The following is an 11,711-nucleotide window of genomic DNA, read 5'->3' as shown; positions in this document are numbered from 1 at the left end:
CCTTGTGGTCCGTCCACAGAAACCCTACTGCGGGGGTATAAGTCATTGTTCAGGGAAGGTATGAGCCATTGCATTGTTCTTAGGTGATGGACGGAAAACTTCTCGTTGGGTAGGCATAGAAATGCTTACGCATTTAAATCATACATTCGTCTTGGTAATATTGCAGGAAAGGGACACGGGGGGGGGGTACAGGGTTAAAACAATGTAATGATGACATAATTATCTCGCAGCAGAGCGCGCGCGCAGCAGTCTCTCTCCGACTTCGTAGTAAGTTCAAAAATGTGTCCCTCTGTTTAATTGAATGAACTGTGCGGTCCCAGTGTGTCGGTTAGTAACCACAGTGCATAATCGAGTCATAACCACTATTATTAAAACACAAATGCGTAACATAATTCCGAAAGACTTTGATAAACCCGCTGAATTAGCACAATGAACCGATCATTGAACCCCTCCGTTATGGTGATGATGGGAAACGCAATGTGTGCTATGTCAAATAAACAATGTGATAAACCCAAGCCAAACGGGTGCGTAACCGCATTAAGAAACACATAGAACAACCAATAATTGAGAAAGAGTTTTAACGCTGGAATTAACACAGCGATAAACAACGGCGTCGCACATTTCAGCTTCGATGGTTTACCATCTGTACGGGGTGCATATACGTTTATGTTCTTTCGTCAGGTTCTTTCAGGTCATTCTAAATATTTGTAAGTTGAATGCCCTAACGTTCACCTTAGCCAATAGCACCGTCGCTCAATTTTTCCTTTGATATGCATTCGAACAATAGATTGCATACGGCAAAGATATACCAAGTCATCTTTGGTTATCTCAAATTCCCAAGCCAAGATTATTTCTCTTGAAGGAATGTGGCTGACTGGGCTAGCTGATGATTTATTCTTAGTTAATGAACAGCGCAAAGGCGTGCTGAGAAGTAAACTGGGACGAAGGCGAGTGCTGACTTACAACTGATGACTTGTTATTAGCTTCACCGAATTAATGCGATCAGTTGACAATGTCAATCTCAGAAACCTCTTTAGTGACAAAGAAGCAACAGAATATAGAAAATAGAATAAGCATGAAAAAACATGCATGATCAAGGTCACTTGCCGCCCTATGCTGGCTTCCTTCACAAAATCCAGTTTATTACCCAAAAATAGAACGGATGGCTCGCGTCGGGGCACAAGTTCGGAAGGGTAAAAAAGCTTCGGCTTTGCGAGTTCAAGAAAGCTACAGAAATTCTGAAAATTGTCTACTGAAGCGCAGGCATTGTTTGGCTCCGCTGTGACTTGGTTTTTGCTTAGTTTTCGTTACTTGCTTTTCGTAGCTTATGCTCGTCTACCCATGGCCTTTCCGGTGGCAAAGAATGCTTAGGCTTTAGTGGATAATTATCAGATTTTAACGCAACAGCGCCAAGAGCCCCGTGTGGTAGAAGATCCGGAGTCGGCGTCAGACGTCGGCGCCGGGCATCCTGTGAGCGAAAATAGTCGTGCATATTTTATACGAAGCTACACTTCTTCTTCCACCACGAAAGTTGCACAGACCTTGTCTTGCAGTCATTACAAAGGTATTCCTCGGAATTTTGAGAATGACAGCCCACGAACAACCGTCATGAAACAAGGCATTAGACTCACCTTCGTATTTAATGCAAGCAAATGGCATTCCCCTATTCCAGGCACGAAGGAAAAAATTTAGATTAGAATTTCTTTCCCAACTCTTGGAAAACAAGCTAGTTCTAGATGCATCAACATATTTGTCACGCTTAACTAGCAGGCCCACCCGACACCACAATGAAAAGGCTCTTACCCCATATTTTGCTTGCACAGACCTATTTAAATTTTCTTATCTCCCGTGAACCACTGGTGAATGGAACTGCCTTATCAATGCAAGTGATCAAACAATGAAGTAACCTTACTGAGCCTTTATTATTGTTGCTATTTTTTCGTTTCTGTTTCTTTTGTATTTCTTTTGTATTTGTATCGACCACCCAGCTTGGAGCATGAGTCCGTAGTATATCATAAATAAAAATATAAATAAAGAAACAATGACAACGCGGGCATTTCATGTTAAATCTTTTCAGACTGAAATATTAGAAGTGCGAAACAATGACAGAAAATCGGCCCACGCACGGGACTGCGTTTCTACCACATATCTCGCCTTCGTGCACAGCGTTCGCTGCCAGCGTTTCCCGTTAAGCATTACAGTTACATAGGCTGCAGTTGCAACGAAGCATGAGACGCAGTCAGGGGTATTTGAATGCTGTCGCGTTCCACTCTTGAAGGCGAAGCTTGAGCGTCCTCCAGATTTTCTCGCCGCATCCTGCCCCTTCAATGCAAGTACACCCAGTCGGAACGCCAGGCACAAGCGCGCTTCGACGGCGCAGAGCGGTCAAAAGGCAACACCAGCTGCCCCAGTAGCGAGTGAGGCGTTGCGTGAGGGAAGAGGGCATCACCGTCGCTGTCAATCTCACAAGCCTGTGTTATTTATGCGCGCGTTCCTTGTCCACGTGAGTTAGCGCCTGCATATTGGGAGGCGTTCTGTAAGAGTCCACCTAGTGGACATGTCCATTACGTCTGCTGCTGAAGTGCTGAATGGCTGTGGCACCTCGCTGCCGTGGGGACGCGACCAAACGCATCAGAACTTCAGCAGCAGACGAAATGGACAAGTCCACCAGGTGGACTCGTACAGAATACCTGCCCTGGTTGCACCTCGGCAAGGCACAATGAAAACGCGCCAAGCATCTAAACGCGCTCGCTTGCCTGTGAGGTGTTCATAAATGGAAGGTCGTTCAGCAGCATTCATTTAGGCATTGGGCCACTCCCAAATCTCTAGTTGGGGAGAGCTTGGAGTGGCCCGCAAATTTGAAGTTGGCCCAACTCCACATTTCAGTTGCGCGAACCCAAATTTCGAGTAAACCCGCCCCTAAATGTAAGTTGGGCCACCCCCGACCCTCACACTTCTAGTTGTCCCACCCCTTAATTTAGGTTGGCCTACATGCATACTTCAAGTTGACGCAACCCCAAATTTCAGTTGGGCCAACTTTAATCCCCAGATTCAAGTTGGCCCACACCCAAATTTAAGTTGGCACGTCCCCAAATTCAAGTTGGCTCACCCCAAATTTAACTTCGTCTGTCTGTCTGTCTGTCTGTCTGTCTGTCTGTCTGTCTGTCTGTCTGTCTGTCTGTCTGTCTGTCTGTCTGTCTGTCTGTCTGTCTGTCTGTCTGTCTGTCTGTCTGTCTGTCTGTCTGTCCGTCCGTCCGTCCGTCCGTCCGTCCGTCCGTCCGTCCGTCCGTCCGTCCGTCCGTCCGTCCGTCCGTCCGTCCGTCCTCAACGCTTTTCGGCATTAGAGAGGGGAGTGGGTTGTGCAAGAAACTGGGAGGAAATCTATTACGAGCTCACACACAACATTTCCAAATTATTCAATGTGAGTTGAAAGTTTGATAAATGTAGTAATAGAACTTGGTATAATAAAACATTAAAGAATAACCAACAGCAGTTCGTGGAATTGCTTGCTCTTATACAGTGTTAGCTAGCGCTTTTCTAAAATATGCATTGGTATTATTGGAAACCTAAAATTAATGTAAACCCACTCCCAACTTACATTTGAGGTTGGGTTTACTTGAAATTCGGGTTCGTTTATGTGAGATGTGGGGTTGGGTCAACTTGAAATTTGGTGCTGGACTTGCATAAATTTGGGGGTGGGCCAACTTGAGATTTGGGGGGGGGGGCAATGCCTAAAGGAACCCTGCTGAATGACCTTCCATTTATGATCACCTCACGGGAAAGCGAGCGCGTTCGTTCCAATCTTTTAACGTACACGGCAAACATGAGTGTGAAACATATGTCGTGTTACATGCACCAATTGTAACTTTATGCTGATGATTAGTACGGTGAGATAATAATATGGTCGGGACATGAATTTCTGATAAAGAGTGGGGTGGTGTTACAGCTTATGATGAAAGGCAAGCAATCCTTCAACGAGTTGCCAGTGGCTGAAGACTCCGATTTGATTTCATTAAAGATATGCTTGCAGCAAGGCTGCAGTTCCTTTCGGAGTGTTTAGAAAAAGTTTAATAGTTCAAGGGAAAGCATTACGTTTCTGTAAAAGTGGTCCCAATAGCTGCAGCATAAGGGACTTTGTACAGGTCCACATTACATACGCAAGTTACTGCCCAAACAAGTTACTGAAAATGTTGCTTCCGTATTCTTCTTTATGTTTGTTCACAATATCACTCAAGCTGTAACTTGTAGTTCGCTGAAGTTTTATTTGTCATTTCCAATAGGGGCGACGTTCAAAGACAAATACAGGGCACCATACACTTGATTGTAATCTATTGGCGCTGAGAAAGGGTTGTCTTTTCAAAGCTACCGGTACGCGACTTCCGCGACTCTAGAGATGACGCTACACTGCGTGACCAAGCCGGCAGCGTCTGGCGCTGCATGTGGCTGTTTTGTCGAGACGACACTTTCGTTGAGTTTCATTTCAAAATAGGTTCGTGTACTACAGTGTGTTATGGTGGTGTGTGCAGTTGTGAACATGCGCTATACCCGTTTTAAGATTGTGGCTAGTATCATCTCCAACTAATCTGCATTGCCGGTAGCCATTTCGGGCTTACATCTGGGGCCATATTCTGAAACGATCCGCTTCGGCTATGCTATCGCCCCGGTGATAGTTTCGCCGCAAGGCGCGCGCTGATTGGCAGGTTGAGCAAAATCAGATGGCGTAGGTCATCCGACTTGCCTTAGGGTGCAACACACGTGCAACAGATGGCAAGCGACTATTCCGAATTCCTCATGCCAAACGAGAAATGGCGCGGAGGAAGGTCTGACTTAAAAGAATCAGCCGGACTGAGTTGCACCCAACGCGATGGTCCCGGATTCCCGGCTCTGTGAGGTAACCGTGCGATTCTTCGCTCATGACTAATCTCATATGCTTCCACTTGCTGTATGCGGCTTCGTTAGTTTTTCGCTCTCCTAAGTGCCGCATGTTAGCGCTGCGTTTATTTACGACTTTCGTGCCCGAGTTCAAACAAGTCGTCTTCAAACGCACCTGCTTTTGTCGACTCAGTAATAGATTCTCTGGCGTTGTCTTTATGTGGCCTGAATGTACGCCAACAGCCTCTTTTGAGTGCATCGCCGTATATGTTACGAAGCGGTAGTGGTACGTAGGCAAAAAGGGCCGCTCACCTGCGGAAAGGCGAACTCATTGGGGTAACTTTGCTCCTTCGTTTTTCAGTTGTATGTGACTGTGTATGTAGAAAAAATTCACGCAGAAACACATCCGGGAGTTCTTTAAGCATGCATAAGCATTGTGCCACTTGCTCATCTCCACGCAGCCCAGTGTCATTATCAATGATGTGAAACTTGATTAGGCTAGTACAAACGAGAGCACTGTGCTCACATGAACGGATGCGGACGGCATGCAGCACCAGGTGCGCTCACGACGTTCCAATCATTATAAGCCGTTATCGCTCTTTAGCGCCTTATCCATCGCTGAAGCGCTGAAGCGAGATACTGTACAAAGGTGAATCCGCTCGCTGATGCGGTGTATGTCTGTGAAGCGGTCACCTTACAGTACGGGCGGAGGGACGGTTTTCTCGTCGGGTAAGCAAGGAATGGTTACGCATTTAACAGAGCAGGATAAGTGGTGCGTATGACGTAAGTACGTAACAGTGATGTCACGTCTTACACCGAACGCTCATGCGCATGTATGAAGAAAAGAAAATATCGGCTCCGCATTTGCGTTTCTACAGCATAACATTACGTCGCATAATACACGACATCAAGAAATGTGCAAAGCGACAACACGGAAAACAAATTATTCCAAAGAAAGGTTTTCCTACGTGATGCCTACACTACATAATAAATATGCGAAAGCCGGCATAGATTTTCTGCAGCGTACACCGATAGAATTGCGAAAACCGCACATGCTATCTTTTCAGACTGTATTGCTTCTCTGACCAGCCTAATACTGTTTGTTTATGAAACTGAGGTATCCTCTGTATTTTTTGTTTCTTAACTTTTTTTGTACGTTGTAAGTTAATAAAATTGTCGCTGCTGGCTGTTTTGCACAAACGTAGCTGTGGGCCTTTGTCAAGCTGCATCTACGGAGAGCAGCTTTTATCTACAGCTTCCTTTATCAGTGTGATGACGACAAATGAATATTATCATTGTAACTGTTATTATATAACCGGGATCATAATTGTGTCAACTTGCTCCTTCACTTTATATATATGACAGATTGCGTGTTGCGGGCGCGTTCATTCAGTTATCCCGTACTCGAAAACGAACAATCCCTCAAGAATATGGCTGGTAGCGCTATGATCTGCAGTAGGAGCACTGCACACACCTGTGAGATTACGGCTACCACGCTTTTGAAGTCCGCAAAAATAAAATAAAATGAGTGGGGTTGTGTAAGGTACGTTGCTAGCGAGCAAAGCCCCTTGTGCCTCATTATCGATGAACTGCTTCCGCCGATTGATCGGTAGCTCACTAGCCACTCAAAACTGTAAGACAGCTGCATATAATATACTGCTGGTCGCTCGTTCGCTCTCGCAGCATAATCATAATGAAAAAGGCCTGCTATGTACGCTGGCCGACCACGGTCTGAAGCTGCTGAAGAGTGGAGGCGACAGTGTTAAATCAACCAACGCTGACGTCGTGCACGGCGTGACTCAGTGTCTCACCGCTAATAGTAGAACAAACCAAGCACAACGACATTCAAAAGTCCTCTCTTGAGGTTTCGGCAGCCAGTAATAAAATTTTGCAGTTCCGCTGAAAAGGCGAAGCACCGATTGCGATAGCAGATTTGTAGATTGCCATACGAAATAAAGATAGTAGTTTTATCGGCAGTATACACTTCTAAAGATTCGCTTACTGAATAAATTAACAATGATATCTAAGCATGACTCAACGAGGACGTAGGAGGAAACACACACGGAGACAGCGCTGTATTTGTGTGTGTGCTTCCATATACGTCCTTGTTCAGTCGCGCTTAGGCATTCTATCGTGGATTCAAACGGGTTAGCCCGTCAACGTGTTTTAGCTAAATTAACCAGCATGGTTTCACGCGCGCACAAATAACCATGAACCCACATCCCTCGATGACAGCGGGACTGTGAAAACGCTGGAGTAACGAATCGCTGCAGAAGCCGCGAGCCAATTGACCTCCGTGCATCTTTCGCTTCAACGCCTACGAAACTTCGAAACCACACCGCATACGAAGCTACTGGCACTACACGCACTCTGAAAACATCACAGATCACTTTGAAGATGAGGCCCGCGCGGGCGCGCACTTTAGCCACGTCGAAGACCGCTTTCAAGACGCACGAGCGCCGGCAACGCGTCCCTATGGCTTCCACCAAAGGCGTCTACTACGGCGTCCGCCAATCGCGTGGCAAACGTCATAGTAGCCGCCGCGGTTGTCTCCACTTTGTACGGAGTGGCGGTCGAGGAGGACTTTGAGGCACCGTAACAGCCGCCGGAGAACGACGCCCCTCTACCCTCGTCTCACCCCCTTTGCTCGCGCACCACAGGAGAGGGCACGCATCCGGGCAACACCACCTAGATATTACAAGGCCTCCGCATCACCTCCTCGCCCAGCACCTACGTCACTGCTAATAGATGGCCGAGCTACGGCGACGGCTACCGCCGCAGTGTATTGACATGGCGCCACCTAGCAGCAGGCTGACTAACCAGCACAACGTAGTAGCAGTTCCCGTTCAAAGAAGTTATTGCCGGCTATTGCGGCATCCTTCACTTGGCTCTTACATGGCTATTCTCTCGTGGCTTCGGCTAGTAGGCATCAAGGGGATTTTTCTTTATTTTCGACACGCTTATATTACCTATGTTATACTTTTTAAAAATTACGAAGGAAACTTTGTACAATTTCTTGCATATTTGCTGCGAATTCTTGCTGCAACAATGTTTTATGTTGAAATTTATTTGCGCTTTAATGCTCACGTTGGACTATATCCTACATTTGTTGGGAACATTGAGACAAGCAGTAAGCACATGCTACGCACATTGCTGACGCAGCTGACGTGACTGTGGACACATTTTCGCGGATGAGCCGGAGACCCGAGCAAGCTGTTTCATCTGCGAAGGCTTCATTTACATGACGGAACGTGTGTAGCCTCAGTTCGGAAATGCCTGGCAGTTGCTGCGCCCCAAACTGCAGATCGAACTATGGTGGTGGTCCGAACAGTGCGAGTGTCCGCGTCCATAAGTTTCCTGCGGACGAGACACAAAGGGCAGCGTGGACAAAAGCCATATCTCGTGAAAATTTCATGCCGATGAAGCACACAGTGGTAAGCATCGCTTTTTCTTTTGCTTTTCAGAATGCTTGTGCTAAATTTACGTGCTTCGTGCCGCATTTTTTCTGTAACTTACTTGGGAGAGCAGAACCTCTTTATTATTACGTTGCTTGCCGAGTTTTGGTTCTCAGTTATTTAGCTTGCCGAATCGTGTGTGCCTGTTCCCTAGGCATAACTGACCTCCGTGTCACTTTGTTTTTAGGTGTGTGAAAAACACTTTGAGAAGAGTGACTTCGTCACGTTTGCATCGTACGCGGACTTGAAGACTGGAAAAGTTATTGAAGGGCCGCTGGGTGCGTGCTGGCCTCAAGCCAACTGCTGTGCCCAGTCTTTTTCCCGGCTGCCCAAAATATATGTCTAAGCCAAAGCGAACGCGGGAAGCTCCTGCAGAAAAGAAAGCTCGATTCGAAGCAGCATCGGTGCGAATAGCGATAGAGCTTTCTGTTGCTGCGCAAGAAGAAGATCGCAGGAACAAAATTTGCAGTTTTGAAGAACTTTGTTGTGCCCTTCCAACGCTAAAGACTTCAAAGTTCTGGACTGTGATCACTAGACAGTGAAGGGTTTCGTTTCTTGACCTCTCCCTCGACTGTGCTCCCGCAGTGCGCTCGTCAGTGGGGGTGTTAGAGGATATGTCTGTTCAGGTGTTCCTCGGAGGGTCCCGCCTTCACAAACTTGGAGATGTCTGCATGTTATCAGAGTTAAAGGATTTAAGGGAGCTTGACCGAGTGCTGCAATCTGTGGAAAAGCTGCAAAGTTGTGCTGATAACAGTGAAAAGGAAAAAGAACACCAGCTACTTTCAACTGTGCTGATGCTTCTGGATGAAGTGAAGAAGGAATATGAGCTCCAAAAACGTCATGGATGGAACTTAGAGGTACTGAAATTTGTGAGAAGCCAAGTCGAGCTTGTGTTGAGAAATACGCCGCGATATCCACCAGATGTGCTATTGTTTTCAGGTCTGCTGTATACCATTTGTCCACATGCCTACAAGTTCATCAGGAGTTCTCTTAAAGTTAAGCTGCCACACCCAGACACCATTCGACGATTATGTTCGTCATACCACTTGCATCCAGCTCTTGAGCAGCAAGATTTTTGTTTTTTGAACTATGCTAAAACTGTCTTGCAAGCAATGGCCGAGCATGAGCGCACTGTAACATTAATGATGGCTGAGATCCATCTTCAAACCTATTTTGAATAAAAAGCAGGCTTCGTTACAGGTGCCGCAGCCAATAGTTCCAATCCAGCTAAAACTGCGTATGTGTTCATGTTGCAGAGCCTTTTGTCGAGCAACAAGGATGTGGTTCACATTTTACCAGTCGCACAGATCGATGCAAAAGCATTGCATAAGTTTTTGCTAAAGCTCATCACTGACCTTGAGTCACTTGGTTTCACGGTACTAGCAGTTGTTTCAGACAATGCTATAAACCGAAAAGCCATGACATTTTTTGCTAGCCCCCCTAAAGCCAGTAGTGTTTATCCACATCCAGCTGATTCCTCTCGTCCACTGTTCTTTATTTTGGACCCCGTACACCTTCTCAAGTCAATCAGGAATAACTGGTTAAGCCAGAGAAATAGTGGAAAGTGCATGTATTACCCTGATCCGAGTAACAATGGCCCAAAGCCACCTATCCTTACTGATCATTTAAATCTGTCTGATTTACATGACGCTGAGCAGAATAACCTTTTAAAGCTGGCACCAACGCTTTCACTAAAAGCACTAAACCCATCAACTATAGGGCGTCAGAACTTTAAGTATAGAACGTGAGAACGTCAGACACCATTTTGACATGGCGACAAATAGCAAATGTAAAGACACCGAGAAAGCGTCAACGCTTACGTGATGAAATGCAGTATCCGATTGTGTCAACAACATGTCCACAGCTGGAATTTTTGAGAAAAACAAAAGAGTGGCTAGACTACTGGGCTAGCCTCAAGCACGATGCCGGCCACCTGACGAAAGAAACGCAGTTGGCTTTTGGCCACACGAGCCACGCTCTGCATGAGATCTCTCTATACTGCCTGGAAGAGCTAGTATGTGCTCCTTGGCAAATTTCAAACAGATTGCCTTGAAGGTAGGTTTGGGAAGTACCGCCAGCTATCTGGTGTCCAATACCACATCTCGATCAGGCAGATCTATGAATCTGAGAACAAGCTTAGGCTTCAAAAAGTACTGGACTTGCCTGACCTGGACGTTATTGCACAGCCAATCCCTGCCATAGGTGTTGATTCACTTCGTGGAGAGTTCACCATAGCAGTGACCGATGCTGATGTCGCTAAAAAATCGTAAATGATTCCCGCTGTTACATATGTTGCTGGGTATTGTGCACATGTGACAATGAAAAAGCTCATGCGCTTGTCCTGCAAAGAAAACTTTATACTGGAGAATACCAGTTTGGACCACGAAGACACACTGCTCATTGCAGGTATGACACGACGAGGACTGAAGTTTCCGTGTGCTGTTGTAGTGAATGCTGTGCTTTGTACAGAAATAGTTTTTGATAAATTGAGGAGTGAGGAGTTGGCGTCAAAATTTCTTGCTCTTTCAAATCAGAACGAGGCCCTTGTGGCTCTTGTGTCAACCGTTCTGCATGATTCTGGAGGCCTTGATGACCTTGGTGCCTGTAATTATGGCCACTCGCCAGAAAACGTCATGCACCATATTTGGAGTGCAACTGCCAACACCCTGTTGAATAATTTGTGCAAACCCAAAAATGCCAAAACAGGAAGCGTAAATTGCAAACTCTAAAGAGCTGAAAATCGATGTCCGTTTGGTTTACTGGCAACTGTTTTTCAGTAGTGATAGTTTCTTGCACATCTAATTACATGGTTATGATAGCTCTGTATTGAGCCATTTTATTTTTTGTTCACGCTTTTTTTATACTAAGTCACTGCTGCATATAGCACTGTCTTGGACGAGAACTTGTGTTCCAAAATGTATTGCTTTCGTATGATGGACATGTATATGTAAATATCTATGGTTTTTGCTATTTGACGCACTGTGGCGGTGAACAAATTGTACATTTTTATTCTGTGCTTGAGGTATATATCTCACCATGTCACACAACTTGTTGACGGCTGCCTTGTGTGTATGTGTGAAGCGCTGAAATAAACTGCTCATTCCCTTTATCCATTGCATATCTTTTTGAAGTCTTTCAGGTTTGTTTTGAGATATCTGTGCGGCATGAAGTACTTATAGATCGACACATGAGGGAAGCTAACAGTTCCCACAGCCGAGGAAAGTGTAGGGGGTAAAGAAGTGGTGGTAAACAATAGGAAATGAATATGTTAATCATATTGTGGCTGCAAGGTAAATGACTAGTTATAATAAAAAAGAAACGACATACAGCAGGTTGGATCTCTGAATATGTTAATCATATTGTGGCTGCAAGGTAAATGACTAG

At 45.7% G+C, this 11,711-nt stretch overlaps 1 pseudogene; it reads left to right on the top strand.

The window, feature by feature from the left end:
* Window positions 1-4,757: 4,757 nt before the first annotated feature.
* LOC135895983 (uncharacterized) lies at window positions 4,758-11,436 on the top strand (annotated as a pseudogene).
* Window positions 11,437-11,711: the final 275 nt, after the last annotated feature.

This window comes from Dermacentor albipictus, chromosome 4 (genome assembly GCF_038994185.2).
Source record: "Dermacentor albipictus isolate Rhodes 1998 colony chromosome 4, USDA_Dalb.pri_finalv2, whole genome shotgun sequence".
NCBI lineage: Eukaryota > Metazoa > Arthropoda > Arachnida > Ixodida > Ixodidae > Dermacentor > Dermacentor albipictus.
Note: the sequence above shows the minus strand (reverse complement) of the source record. Positions and strands in the feature narration are given on the sequence as shown.